Here is a 14,430-nt window from a genome sequence, read left to right on the forward strand (position 1 = left end):
TTTACTATCGATCTTTGTTTTGAATATACTCAATGACTAAGCCTCCAAAGCCCTCTGGGGTAGAGAATTCCAAAGATTCACCACCCTCTGAGTGAAGAAATTTCTCCTCATCTCAGTCCTAAATGACCTACCCCTTATTCTGAGACTGTGACCCCTGGTTCTAGACTCCCCAGCCAGAGGAAACATCCTCCTTGCATCTACCCTGTTGAGCCCTGTAAGAATTTTGAATGTTTCAATGAAATCACCTCTCATTCTTCTAAACTCTAGAGAATACAGGCCTAGTCTACTCAATCTCTCCTCATACAACAATCCCGCCATCCCAGGAATTGGTCTGGTGAACATTCGTTGCACTCCTTCTATGGCAAGTATATCCTTTCTTAGGTAAGGAGACCAAAATTGTACACAATGCTCCAGGTGGGGTCTCACCAAGGCCCTATATAATTGCAAATTGTAAACAATTTTACAACACCAAGTTATAGTCCAGCAATTTTATTTTAAATTCACAAGCTTTCGGAGGCTTCCTCCTTCCTCAGGTGAACGTTGTTGGAAATGAAATCCTCGAAATGAAATCGCATACACAGGATCTGCTCAGACGAGGAGGAACGCGATGGACACCTACAGACGCTGAAAGACGCCCTAGTAAGAACGGGATATGACGCTCGACTCATCGATCGACAGTTCCGACGGGCCACAGCGAAAAATCGCATAGACCTCCTCAGGAGACTAACACGGGATGCAACCGAGTACCCTTTGTCGTCCAGTACTTCCCCGGAGCGGAGAAACTACGCCATGTTCTCCGCAGCCTTCAACATGTCATCAATGACGACGAAAACCTCGCTATGGCCATCCCCACACCTCCACTACTCGCCTTTAAACAGCCACCCAACCTCAAACAGACCATCGTTCGCAGCAAATTACCTAGCTTTCAAGAGAACAGCGTCCACGACACCACACAACCCTGCCACGGTAACCTCTGCAAGACATGCCAGATCATCGACACAGATACCACCATCACACGAGAGGACACCACCCACCAGGTGCATGGTTCATACTCCTGTGACTTGGCCAACGTTGTCTACCTCATACGTTACAGGAAAGGATGCCCCAGAGCATGGTACATTGGCGAGACCATGCAGACGCTGCGACAATGGATGAACGGACACCGCGCAACAATCACCAAACAGGAGGGTTCCCTCCCAGTCGGGGAACACTTCAGCAGTCAAGGACATTCAGCCACCGACCTTCGGGTAAGCGTACTCCAAGGCGGCCTTCGAGACACACGACAACGCAAAATCGTCGAGCAGAAATTGATAGCCAAGTTCCGCACCCATGAGGACGGCCTCAACCGGGATCTTGGGTTCATGTCACGCTACACGTTATCCCACCAGCGAACAAATGTTATCTGTTTTTAATATAACGGGTCAGTTGCTGTCTTTTCTATGTTTCTACCTCTCTATCTCTGTTTTTTTGTTTTTTTTTGGTGATTTGTATATTCTGAGACCTGGCAGGTAACACCTGTCTGTCTGCACACTGATTGCCTTGGCAACGGGCAGTTGAAAAAACTGTCTGTTATCACCAAGCATTGTTCTGTGATTTATAAATGCGATTTCATTTCGAGGATTTCATTTCCAACAACGTTCACCTGAGGAAGGAGGAAGCCTCCGAAAGCTTGTGAATTTAAAATAAAATTGCTGGACTATAACTTGGTGTTGTAAAATTGTTTACAATTGTCAACCCCAGTCCATCACCGGCATCTCCACATCATGACTATATAATTGCAGTAAGACATCTTACTTCTGTTATCAAATCCTCCTGTAATAAAGGCTTTCAGTGACTCCTGTACAAGAACACCCAGGTCCCTTTGAACGTCAACATTTCCCAATCTCTCACCATTTCAAAAATACTCTGCATTTCTGTTTTTCCTACCAAAGTGGATAACTTCACATTTTTCCACATTATATTCCATCTGCCATGTTCTTGCCCACTCACTTAGCCTGTCTATATCCCCTTGAGGCCTCTTTGCATCCTCCTCACAACTCACATTCCCACCTAGTTTTGTGTCATTTAGTAACATTCACCTGACTGGTCCAGGCACCTGAATCTTTAAGGATGTCAGTGGTGTGCAGCACCAATGCCCTTGTAGCTTGGTCCTGCTCATTAATCAAAGTACATTAAGAGATAAATAAAGGGTGGAAAATCGGGAGACCCCCTAACCGGTGTGCAATTCCCCCTGTCCAATTTTCCTCTATCTGCTGTGTCCAGGCGATCCAATATGCCAAGGCACAAGAACAGAACTCTTCACATTGTGGCTATTCCAACTCAAGAATTTTCCAGGTACAGATGAAAAAATGAGTTAAATCTCCCTTGGACTTAATATAATACACAATGTAGTAAATGAAAATGAAAACATCCACTGAATGTTCACTAAAATTAATTTTAGAAATGTCTCCAAGAAGTTTCCCTTAGATAAGTCTGCCGTTGTGTCTGGAGCATAAAGCTTGAATTGGACGTTTTATATGAGCTTTGGTGCTGGAACATCCAGTTGATGTTGACAAATTTGTGTTTGTGAGCAAAAGTTGCATCATGGGAACTGGTGCTGAGCAACGACAGTGTCCAGAGTATAGAATGGCAATCCAAGCTACATAGCAACCAGGTAGAATGGGCCAGAGAATTCTAGCTCCTGTTCAGAAATTCTGTGTGTGTGTGTGTGTGTGTGTGTGTGAGAGAAAGAGAAACGTGCCATGAATGTTCAGCTTTTACCCTGATTCTGAGGAACTACAATGCCCACAGGCTGCAGTGATCTCACCAACTGAAGCTCGCCTCGTCTGGCATCTATGTCCTTCAGGACTCAACCAGCTTGTTCAGTGATAGTACTACTCAGCCATTCTTGGTGGTGGACATTGAAGTCCCCACCTAGAGTACATTCAGTGCTCTTGCGTCCTCCACATGTTGTATAACATTTGTATATCATGGAGGAGTACTGATTCATCAGTTGAGGAGTTGTGGTAGGTGATCAGCTTGACTTGAAGCCACGTGTCTTCATGGGGTCTGGAATCAATGTTGAGGACTCTCAGTGCCACCCCTATTAGACCATGTAGCAAGTACCCCCATCATTGCTGTGTCTATCCTGCTGGTGAGACAGGACATACCCAAGGATTGTAATGAAGGTGTCTGGGATGTTGGCTAATAAATATGATTCTGTGAGTATGATTGTGTCAGACTGTTGTTTGACTAGTCCGTGGGACAGCTCTCTCAACTTGGGCATCTGTCTCCAGATGTTTGTGAGGAGGACTTTTGAGGTTGACTGAGCTGAGATTGCCTGAGCTTTATTCAGATGCCTGAGTCATTGCTGATAGGTCCACCCAATTTTTTTTCATGTCAAAATAAAAAGATGCATCTACCTGAATATATAATAAGATTTTTCTTTGTCACCTACACTTGGTGACAAAGGAGAGGGAGGCAGTCATGAAATTTTGTTGTCGCCTTGAGCCAGACCTTCAGACAAATTCTACAACAGAAATGGTTCTGCTAGTCACTGTCAAGGTGACCATAATCTTGAACTTTTGTGCTACAGATTCTTTCAAGCAAGAAGAGGGAATATATGCTAACTTTTGATGCATAAACTGAGAACAGATGCCTTTTTGCCTTCATTCCTTTGTCCATTGAAAGCAGTTAACAGCACAAGAGAGCGGTGCAATTTTGCCATGTGACAGGCTTCCCAAAGTGCAGCGTATTATTGATGGTATACATGTGGTCATTCAACCCCTACCTCCAACCCCATAGCTTTGATGAACAGAAAGGGGTTTGAGTCCTTTAATATGCAGTTGGTTTGTGACCACATGCACAAAATTATGCCTGTGAATGTCCACTACCCTGGCAGCAGTTATGACACTTTCAAGCTATAACACCTCCATTATTTGAAGGGCTGGGAAGACTGGACAGATGGACACTCACAGACCGAGAGTATTGGGGTCAGTAATGCATTGGGCATAGGTTACCTATATTATCAGGTGTTAAGCACCAAATAGGACAATCCTCCTCAGGGGATGGGATCATAGAATCATAGAATGATACAGCACAGAGTGAGGCCTTTTGGCCCATCGTGCCTGTGCCAGCTCTTTGGAAGAGCTATCCAATTAGTCCCACACCCCTGTCCTTTCCCCATAGCCCTGCAAATTTTTCCCCTTCAAGTATTTATCCAATTCTCTTTTGAAAGTTACTATTGAATCTGCTTCCACCACCCTTTCAGGCAGTGCATTCCAAATCATAACAACTCGTTGCATAAGAAAAATTCTCCTCATCTTGCCTCTGTTTCTTTTGCCATTTGCCTTAAATCTGTATCCTTTGGTTACCGACCCTTCTACCACTGGAAACAGTTTCTCCTTATTTACTCTATAAAAACCCTTCATGATTTTGGACACCTTCATGGGGTAATTTCCATATTTGGGGCAGGCAGCCCGAACTGAATGCAGTAGAAGTGCCCACCCTGACAGTCATCGGAGCTGCTCCAGTGGAAAAAGAAGTGGCCCTTATTAGGCCAACAAGGTGGGGCAAATTTTCTCCTTTCTTGACCCAGAATGGACACCAGAACAGGTCATTAAAGGTAATCAATCACACCTCAGATTGATCGGGGGTGAAATTGGGCTGTGTAGCACCCGTTTTGTAGGCACTACGTGGACACCTAAGTCCCGAAAATGGCGTCCGAGACGCGTGCGCACACTTCTGACAGGAAGTGCATAGGACACCATCTTGCTAAAGGTGTGTGCACGCGCACCTAACGACTGCTGGCAGCATGTAGAGTAGGGAGATTATGACGTCAATCAGTGTGCTACACTGATTTGAAGCAGCCGGTGATATTGTGGAACTCCATACTTCAGCCAATGCACTGCCTTAACCTCGCACAGCTGAACAGGATTTATACAGCACGAAAGACCCCCACCATTGCTATTTAAAGGGATCATGAAGTACTTACAAGTTAGTTTTTGGATTTGTTATTCTGGCTGCTAGTGCAATTGGATGTATTTTTGGAAGTTTCCTATACTTGGTAAAGTTTTAATATTTTATAAAGAGTGATCTGGCTGGCCTTGCAGTACTCTTAGTGGCATTTAAAATATTGTGCTGAAAAATGTTGCTTCCAGACATGGGTGGCCTGCTAGGGCTTCCTCTGGGAATTGAACATGACTGGGAGCGTGACGAGAGGCCACGCAGAGCAGGACAAGCTGATTAAAAAGGAAGGAGAAGGAGAAGGTACAGGGGACTTAGCAGGAGGCCACATCCAAGGAAGGCCTTCAGGGACCAATTCTCTTACCTCAACTTCAGCCACAGCCAGTGCATCAGACATCTATGGTTCACTAAAGAGGTCGTGACTGAAATTTGTCAACTGCTGCAACCACAACTGCAGCCTCAGAGCAGGGCAAGGACAGCATTGCCTGTGGCTGTCAAGGTAACCATGGCTCTTAATTTTTATGGCTCTGACTCCTTTCAGGCTGCTGCTGGAGGTATAAGGAACATCTCACAGTTTGCAGTGCACTGCTGTGTAAGGGAGGTCACTGAGGCTCTGAACGCAATGAGAAACAGGTTCATCTTATTCCCTCTTGCCAGAGACAAGCACAAGGGTTTGCTTGCATTGCAGGCTTCCCCATTGTGCAGGGTGCCATTGACTGTACACACATTGCCATGCGTGTTCTGAACTCGGCCATATTTATGAACAGAAAGGGATTCCACTCCCTCAATCTGCAGCTGGTGTGCAACCACAGGCAGCAAATCATGCAGGTGAATGCCCGCTATCCTGGCAGCAGTCATGATTCTTTCATTCCGCGGCAGTCCTCTGTTCCACCTGTATTTCAACCAGCATGGCAAGTCAAAGGCTGAATACTGAGCGACAAGGGTTATCTCCTCATGAAGTGGCTCATGACTCCGGTCAGGAATGCACGCACACATGCACAGGAGGCCTACAACGTGAGCCATGCTGCCACACGGAACATTATTGAGCACACCATAGGTGTCCTCAAGCGACATTTTTGCTGCCTGGACCACTTTGGAGGAGCCCTGCAGTACTCAGCTGAGCGGGAATCATGTTTTCGTTGTATGCTGCATGCTGCACAACCTGGCCATTATAAGGGAACAATCCTTGCCACCGCCTATCAGGCGAGAACCTGAGCAAGAGGAAGAGGCAGAGGAAGAGGACGAAGAGGCAGAGGAGGAGGAAGAGATGGAGGAGGAAGTGCAGCAGGAAGTGGAGGAAGAGGCAGGGAGGCTACAAGATAGACAGGCCCTGTCTGCCAGGACTCTGTATGATGAGATTATTAATGAGCGATACCAGTAACCTCAATGACACCTCCCCATTTACCAACAGTCCCACACTCCTTACCTTTCCTCTCTCACATGACCATCACATCGTCCTCCTCATGAATACACATTGCTTTCTCCCTCAGCTCATCACAGAAATAAAAACCAACACCAAATGCTAATTCAAATCCACATTTATAAATTAACACATGAAATTATGCAAACAAAATAAGATTATTAACCCACATGCATTCCCTTAGTGCATGTCTTTCACGTGCCCTTACCTGTCCGGGTGCTCCTACGAGGTGCATCCCTAGTGGCTGGAGCATGGGTGGTGGAAAGCTGCTGACCTTGAATTGAGGAGTGTGCAGATGGTCTTGCAGGATGACCTCGAGCAGCTCTGGACCAAGAGGGCCCTGCTTCAGATTGCACCATCTCGGCCTGGGCTACAGCAGCATGGGCTGGCTGGCTGGCTCTCAGGCAACAGCAAGGGAACTGGCGGAGTGGCAGGGGTGGGAGCAGAAGTGCTGTCGTCCTGAGAGAGGACAGCAGGTTCGTGTTCCATGGAGCCACTGCCACTCTCCCGGGAGGGCGCCTCAGCAATCCTGGTGATCTGCTGGAGAACAGATGGCTGGACTGCTGTTTCACCCTGGAACCCAAAGCCACAATATCAGCAGTCTGAGCTCCAAATGCAGCAGTCAGACCTTTGATGGCAGATGTTTGTGCTGCAATGGAAGCTGTGACATCAGTCATCAGACTCTGCATCATGGTGGGTTCCACAGGGTGCTGATGGAGGTGACCACCCGTTCCATGTGGGAAAGGATGGGCTCCAAGTTCCGTGAAAAGCCCTGTGCCAAGTTGGAGCTGGACTTCTCCATGCTCCTTGACATTGTGTGCAGGCTTTCTGGCAGGCTTTCCAATGCACCAAGCATTTGGTTGCGTACACCTATCAGCGTTCTTCTGTAGCCTGGCCCATTGAAGTCATCAACTGACTTCTTTGCAGCAGAACTAGCGTGTGACCTCGCCCTCCAGCGAGCTGGCACCTTCGGTATCCTTTCCCTCTACCCTGGTTCCTGTGCACTTCTGACAAGTGTCTCACTACATGCAGATCCCTCCTTTATCCTAGCCTCTAAAGTACACGCAGTGTCAGTATCTGAGCTGGTGGCTACGAGTGTAAGATCGAGTGACAGTGTGTCTTCATCATCACTGTCTTCTTCCTTTGCCTCCTCTGATGGTGCAGGTTCCAGGTCTTGGGTATCTGAAATGACAAAAGGACACGGGTTGGATTATGGTGGGGGAGAGGAGAAAGTAAGACGTGCATACTTACACCATTTGCAGCTCGTGAGTCGGAAAAGATTGCGAGATGAGGTAGAAGTGGGAAGCGAGAAGGAGGATTAGGTATGCAAAGGCCCTCATTGTCGATCTCTCCAGCACTGCCAGTGGCCACAGCCTCAGCGATGGTCCTTCCAATGATGGACAACACTGTCTCCTCCATGGGAGTTAAGACGTGTAGGCACACTTGTCATCCTCCAATTCTTTCTTGCTGTTAACTTTTATGCGCCACCTTCTCCTGTGAGTGTCCTGCAAGATGTTTGGGTGATGTAGCTGTCATGGTTGAATAGCTGCCAGTGTGTGTGACCTGTGAGTTGTGGGTGTGCAGCTTGCAATAGTGGTAATGTGTGAGCGTGAGATGAAGTATCTGATTTGAACGGTTGAGTACTGATTGAAAGATTGTTGGTAGGTGGGTGATGGGGGGTGTAGTGCAGTGAGCAGTGGATGAGGCTAGTAGTGCAGTTGGTACGATACGCCACTTGAAAGTTGAACTCACTCATCTTGACAACTTGTGTTAAATCATTGAACTTCTTCCTGCACTGCATCCATGTTCTTGGCGCTATGCTCCTGGCATTGACCTCGTCCGCTACTTCCTCCCACTGAGCATATACCTGCCCCCTTGCGGATATAGGATGCCCCTCCTTCTGTCCACCTCTTGCACCAAGGCCTCTAGTGCACCATCCGAGAACCTTGGTGCATGGTCTCTCGCAGGCACAGCCATTCTTCAAAGTATCACAGCGCAGGAATCACTTCTCAAACAACTCCCACCACTTCATGCAGTCGCAGTACACCTCCCCTTTAAGAGGTGCAGGCTGCCTTTAAATAGCGCTAGCCACACCCAATAGTGGGACCCCCCCTTGCTGATGAGTGCAGCCAATCAACAGTGTAGGTAGCGCTGGCTGCACAAAGCAATCATTGAAATCATCAGGCAGCACGAATGTTACGTTTTCGGGGATTATCCAATTTAACCCCCATTTGTCTGCTCCTCCTCTGGAACTTGGCTTGTACCTCAAATGAGGCAGAGCCCCAATAGTTCCAACCCAAATGCCACCTCTCCCAGCAGGTGATGCACCTCTCTATGCCCTCCCTGGCCCCTTAGAGATCAAATTATTTGGAGGGCTGCAAGTGAAAAGACACTTCACATCAGATTATGGCACTAACACATAGCTTATCAGTTGATACTCATGTTATGCTGACAGATTTAGTGTTGCTGATAGTTTTTGATTTGAAGCTGGCTGAAAGTTTAGTGTAAAATCTTTTCAAAGTGTTAGTGACTGAAGTCTGCCCTGGTATGTAAGCGATATTTTTTCGTTTTAAAATTCCATCCCTTGATAATGTTTTTCTGCTTCTTTGGCAGCATACAATAGAAGGCAGCAAGAGGAAGAAGGTAAAGGGTTTCGCAGTTTGATCAGGCGAGCATGGAAGTGCTGCTGCAGTGCTGTACCCGCAGCGGCCAAAAAAGTTTCAAAAACAGCTAGGCACAGTATGTGGCAGCAAATAGCAGAGGACCTGAACTCCAGCTGTACCATACACCGCACATGGATGGAGTGTTGGAAGATGTTCACAGACCTCCTCAGAAGAAGCAAGGTAGGGCACCGGATGATGGCAATTTCTCCAAGGAGAAGGTGATTGTTATGTGCACCTTAATACATTCTGTCCCCCACGATCTATCTCTTCTTTTGCACATGTCCCGAAAGTCTCCTGTCTTCACTCTTCTAAATCTTGTATTAGCACTACTCATTCTCAAGGCGCAAGCAGGTCCACTGCTAAAGTTCCCATATTTTAATGCCTCCCCATCTGCATGAAACACTTTTTCCTCTTATCAGCCCCTCTTCTGACTTGGACTGCTTCAATGTCACTCCTCGGTATGTTATAACCCTTATCCCTGTTTCAATTCTTACAGACGAAAGCATGCCAAAACTGAAGGCAGCACCTGACAACGAGAGGATCGGGCCCTCTGCCTCCAAGGAAGGAGGATTTGGGAAATGGAGAAGCATGTCCCAGCAAGGGGTTAGTATCTCAACGCTGTTTCCAGAATATAGTAACATAACATCCTACCTGAAGGATATCTTTCCAGGGGCACTGCAACATGTGAAATCCTTGCCTATGCCATTTCCAGGATGATCATTCTAAGTTCTTTGTAGTGACTTTGTCCTTTAAGTGTTCTTGCAAGATCTCATCAAGCTTCCATAACTGCTCCCTACTGGGACTCATCTGTCACAAGGCCCTCGAGAAGTAGCAGCCCACCTAGTTTCCAGTCACTACAATGAACTTACATACTCACCAGCTCAGGGACATCTACCCTGGAAGGTTTAGAATAGGAGGACAGCACAAGTGATGAATCACTGAGCACAGGTAGAGAACAGCAGGAGGAAGTGTTTTTTTAAATTTCTGGATCATCAGGAACTCCTTCTGGTGAGCAACCCAAGCCATAGGTTTCTGTGTCATTTTCTCTCCTTTGTGCCCGGCAACTGAGTGTTCCCCAGTTGCAGTGAAGGGGAAAATTAACCTTAATCTCTCTCAGAACAGCCTCAGAACAAATCAACACACATTAAGAAAGCTCACACTCAAAGACTATAAAGTTAGTTTCATAATGTGTCAGTTTTCTTACTTGCCTATGGTGATGACACCATTTCTGTGGGGCAAAATCAAGACTTGGGCAGCCCTATCCATCTCTTCAGTATAATTTTGGAGCCCCTAATGAATGACCTTGTGCTGAACCATCGAGACCCTCTACGACAGTAGCACAGGCCGATTGCAAGAAGCCGACCTGTACAATCCTAGTGCTTAGTAGGAACAAGGCCTACTCCCAGGATATTTCAACTGCTGCCCCTGCACTGGTGATGTACACATGCAATGAACACTTTATATCGCGGGATTTACCCTTTTGTGTCTAAAACCAATTTTCAGAACAGTATGAATCTAGGCACTAACTTTTTAGAAGTGCATATTGTATTGTACATTCATGTTTATCCTTGCTTCTGGCCTGACTGCCCTCTTTATCTCTCTTTTAACCAGCTTTCTTTTTGTTCATTTATGGACCACTTAAAGCCACGTTTTACTGTAAGAAAGACTGTTTTTGGATTTGCCATTGGAGTGATTTCTTTTCCAGCGAAAATATAATTTTGGTACAGACACAATGGGCTAAATTGCTCATTGTTAAGTGGGAAGTTATTTGGGAAGGCCGTTGAAACAGACAGTATAAATGAGGTCAGCATGCAATTAGATGAGTTTTGGAAGAGGAAAGGGATTGAGGGATTTTGTAAGAAGGTAAGTAGGTGGAATTTGCCTATTAAAAAGGAATGTGCTTCTTGATCTTTATCTCTTCCCAAAAATTCTTGTGTTTTCATATAATCCTTTCTGTCCAAAAAAGCTGATCCACACTAATCGATTTATGGTCACATTTTATTATTCATTAGTCACCTGTTTCTGCATCAATCCTCCTCTTTTCACCTCCACTATGCATCGGAGGTCAAAACCCACCACAGCACATATTTTGTAACTTCTGCGAATGGCTTTATTCTTCTGAACGTATCCCCTCATCATTTCCCAGGGTTTAAGTCGGTTGTCCGCAGGGCACTTGACATCTACCGTCCGCTTTGTGTTTGGTTCATTTCTCTAATGTGCTTCTTGTCGGCAACTGCTGTGAACCTGATATTCTGGAATATTTCAGAGAAAGTTTAAGCACACTTTCATGTGAAAATAAGATAACCACTGACAGTAACCATGAAATCAAACAAGCACTAACATCACTGTTAATTATTACTTTCCTTTGTTTCATGATGTGCTTTTCAATAGCTTCTGTGCTAAATAAAAACAGTTTGTTCTGGGATTCTGTTCACATAGTGTTTCAGGCTAGAAAATAGTTAACTAGCTCCTGATGACTAAAATGGGGAGAGACTAAAATGGATTTAAAAGCATTTATTGGACTATGCTGCCCCTTTGGGGTCTTGTTCTGAGCTTCATGTTACTAGAGCCGAAGCTTTCACCTTGATCCCATTTGAAAAATGCACCGATTGCTGATCTGATTAAAAAGTTTGGGAAACATTGTGAGTGTTTGCGTTACTGACTGTGCACTGCAGTTGTAGTGCTGTCTTGTGGAATCTCCACCAGCCCCACCTCTTCTTTCTCTCAGTTCCAATAAGAAGTACATATCGGCTCGCAGTTATTTTGACATCAGTGTTGCTCTACCAATTGTATCTGATTTCTGTGGCTGCAACGGGCTGCAGAACCTGATGTATATATAATTACCAATGTAAAACTATCACACTGTGCAACTGGAAGAAAGATATAGGAATTGGAATGGAAATTCTCTCTCTTTACATTAATTACATTTAAAGTCAAATTAATGTTAAGCCTTTTTCTTTCAATTTAGTCTCCGAGAAAAGAACTTCATGCTACAAACATGATATTGGGGATCGTTTTCCTGATCAGTGCAATGCTCTTCATTGATGCTTCAGGTAATTTCAGCAAGATATCCGGGATCATATGTTTACTCTCTGCTAATTTTTATGAAAAAGTAGATGTGTGTAAATAGGAGTGCAATACTGGTTAGAAAATGATAATGGACTGTTTGTTTCTTCGAACCATCACATTAAGTTGTCTTCTGCCATCCTAAAATGGGTTCACAAAAATTGGCAAAGCAGAAAGGTTAATTGTGAGAAACGTGTGCAGACGTAGGCAGGAGGAGGAGAGGGAGAAGGGAGGGGCGATAAAAATAAAAAGCTAGTTTTGATCTCCAGGGCCCTACGTTTCCTTGGGATGTGATCCCAGCATTTTCAAGGTCATTTTCAAGTGGCAAGACATCTAATTTGCACGGAACAGGCAGACGGAAGTGCCACGACACCTCCAGTGCATGCTCACCATTCGAGGCGGCATTGCCAAGGCCCCACCCCCCCTCCGCCCCCCCCCACCTAAGAGGAGAGGCGATCTGCATTATTTTTAACAAAAATTGGGTGCTTTCTTCAGGTATCGAGGCTACTTCCAGAGGGCCCCACTTCACCAATGTCAAAGCCAGTACACTTCACCTCACTAGACGTACCAGCCTCTACAGCTACATTGGGTTCCGACCAAGCCACCAGAGCAGGAAATCCCTGTGTAGGGAACCTCCATCCCTGACGGCATTTACCTTACAAGGGGTGGGCAGAGGTCCCGTAACTTACAGAGCAAGACAGAGACTCCCCGAAATGATGGGCACCCAACGCAACTGGGTCTCCAATGTTTTCCGGGGGTTCCAGAGTTATGGCAGGAGACCAGTGGACCCCTGAGGCATTTTGTCCCCCACGTCACACCTGGCATTATTCAACTTAACAAACTGAAAGATTTCAAACTATCACTAACTGTCAGCGACAGGAGTCATAAAGGTTAAAGTCAACAAATTATACTACATAATTTTCCAAAAGGATTCTGCGCATAGTATAGACTACTGCTCTTTTGTCTTGTATTAAGCTGAATATAAAAAGTATGCTTCTGCAAATGAGCATTACAGGACAGAAGTGCCGATAATAATGGACCGGATTTTGGTCTGCACTGTGAACGATCGGCGCCCGCTGTTCTGTAGACTTGGACTTGCCCATAGGCTTTTCATGGGCTTTTGCAAGGCAAGGCCCTCTCATTGGGTGCTCAATCCAATGTGGCGCCCTCTCCCGGGGGACTGGGAGAATGGGGCAAACATCTGTCTATCCCCTTTACCAATCAAAATGAAGCATGTTACTAAGCCACACAGAGTCCCAGGAAATATAAGTTGGAATAGTGAATTCAATGTCAAATCAGTTACAGAAAGCAAAATAGAAGGTAAGAAATATTGATTTATAAGACAGAGATAAAAGAGACAGAAAGAAAAAATAAAAATATAAGTTTTTTTAAATGTGCAACAACAATTAAAATCTGAAGGAATGAGACTCCACACTTATAAAAGTTCATTTTCAGTGCCAGAGAGGTTGTTTGGCAGTAATTAAGACTTATCACACTGTTAAAAGTGTGCTTACACTTAAACAAAGTGACGTATTTTTTTTGGAGAGATTACTTCATATCCGTCAGGTCAATGCAAGAACTTCATGCCGTTCCATTCATCTGAATGGTGAGTCAGCCAGCGAGATGTCCTTCCCGTGAAGCTTACGGAGGAGCAGGGCATCTGGTGCAGCAACTTCTGGATTTCCGCATATGCGGTTGCCGAAAGTTGCTCTACCATTTGCACTGAAATAATGGTGAGCGCTGTTATTTTCAGAGCAAAATCCGACCCATTATGCTTGGATTGTAGTCTGTGTGGCAGAGTAACTGCACATTGTGGAGGAATCAGCTTTTGTAAACTTAGAATCATAGAATTATACAGCACAGAAGGAGGCCATTCGGCCCATCATGCCTGTGCCAGCTCCCTGAAAGAGCTATCCAATTAGTCCCACTCCCTGTTCTTTCCCCATAGCCCTGCAAACTTTTCCTTTTTAAACATTTATCCAATTCCCTTTTGAAAGTTACTATTGAATCTGCTTCCACCACCTTTTCAGGCAGTGCATTCCAGATCATAACAACTCACTGAGTAAAAACATTTCTCCTCATCTCTCCTCTGGCTTTTTTGCCAATTATCTTAAATTTGCTGTGCCATATAACGTTGTTAATTTAACTTTTCTGCTTCTGCACTCGCAAGCTCATGAGTTACCACCCATGGAATATTGTGGGTTGTCAAGTACAGAAGCAGAAAACCCCAGCTTATGTTTCTATTTCCCGAAAGCTGTATGCATTGGAATGTATAGAGCATCATCTGCAAGAAAAATAGCTTTACTTGCCTTTTTTTAAAAACAATCCATTGTTCAG

This window comes from Heptranchias perlo, chromosome 18 (genome assembly GCF_035084215.1).
Source record: "Heptranchias perlo isolate sHepPer1 chromosome 18, sHepPer1.hap1, whole genome shotgun sequence".
Lineage (NCBI taxonomy): Eukaryota > Metazoa > Chordata > Chondrichthyes > Hexanchiformes > Hexanchidae > Heptranchias > Heptranchias perlo.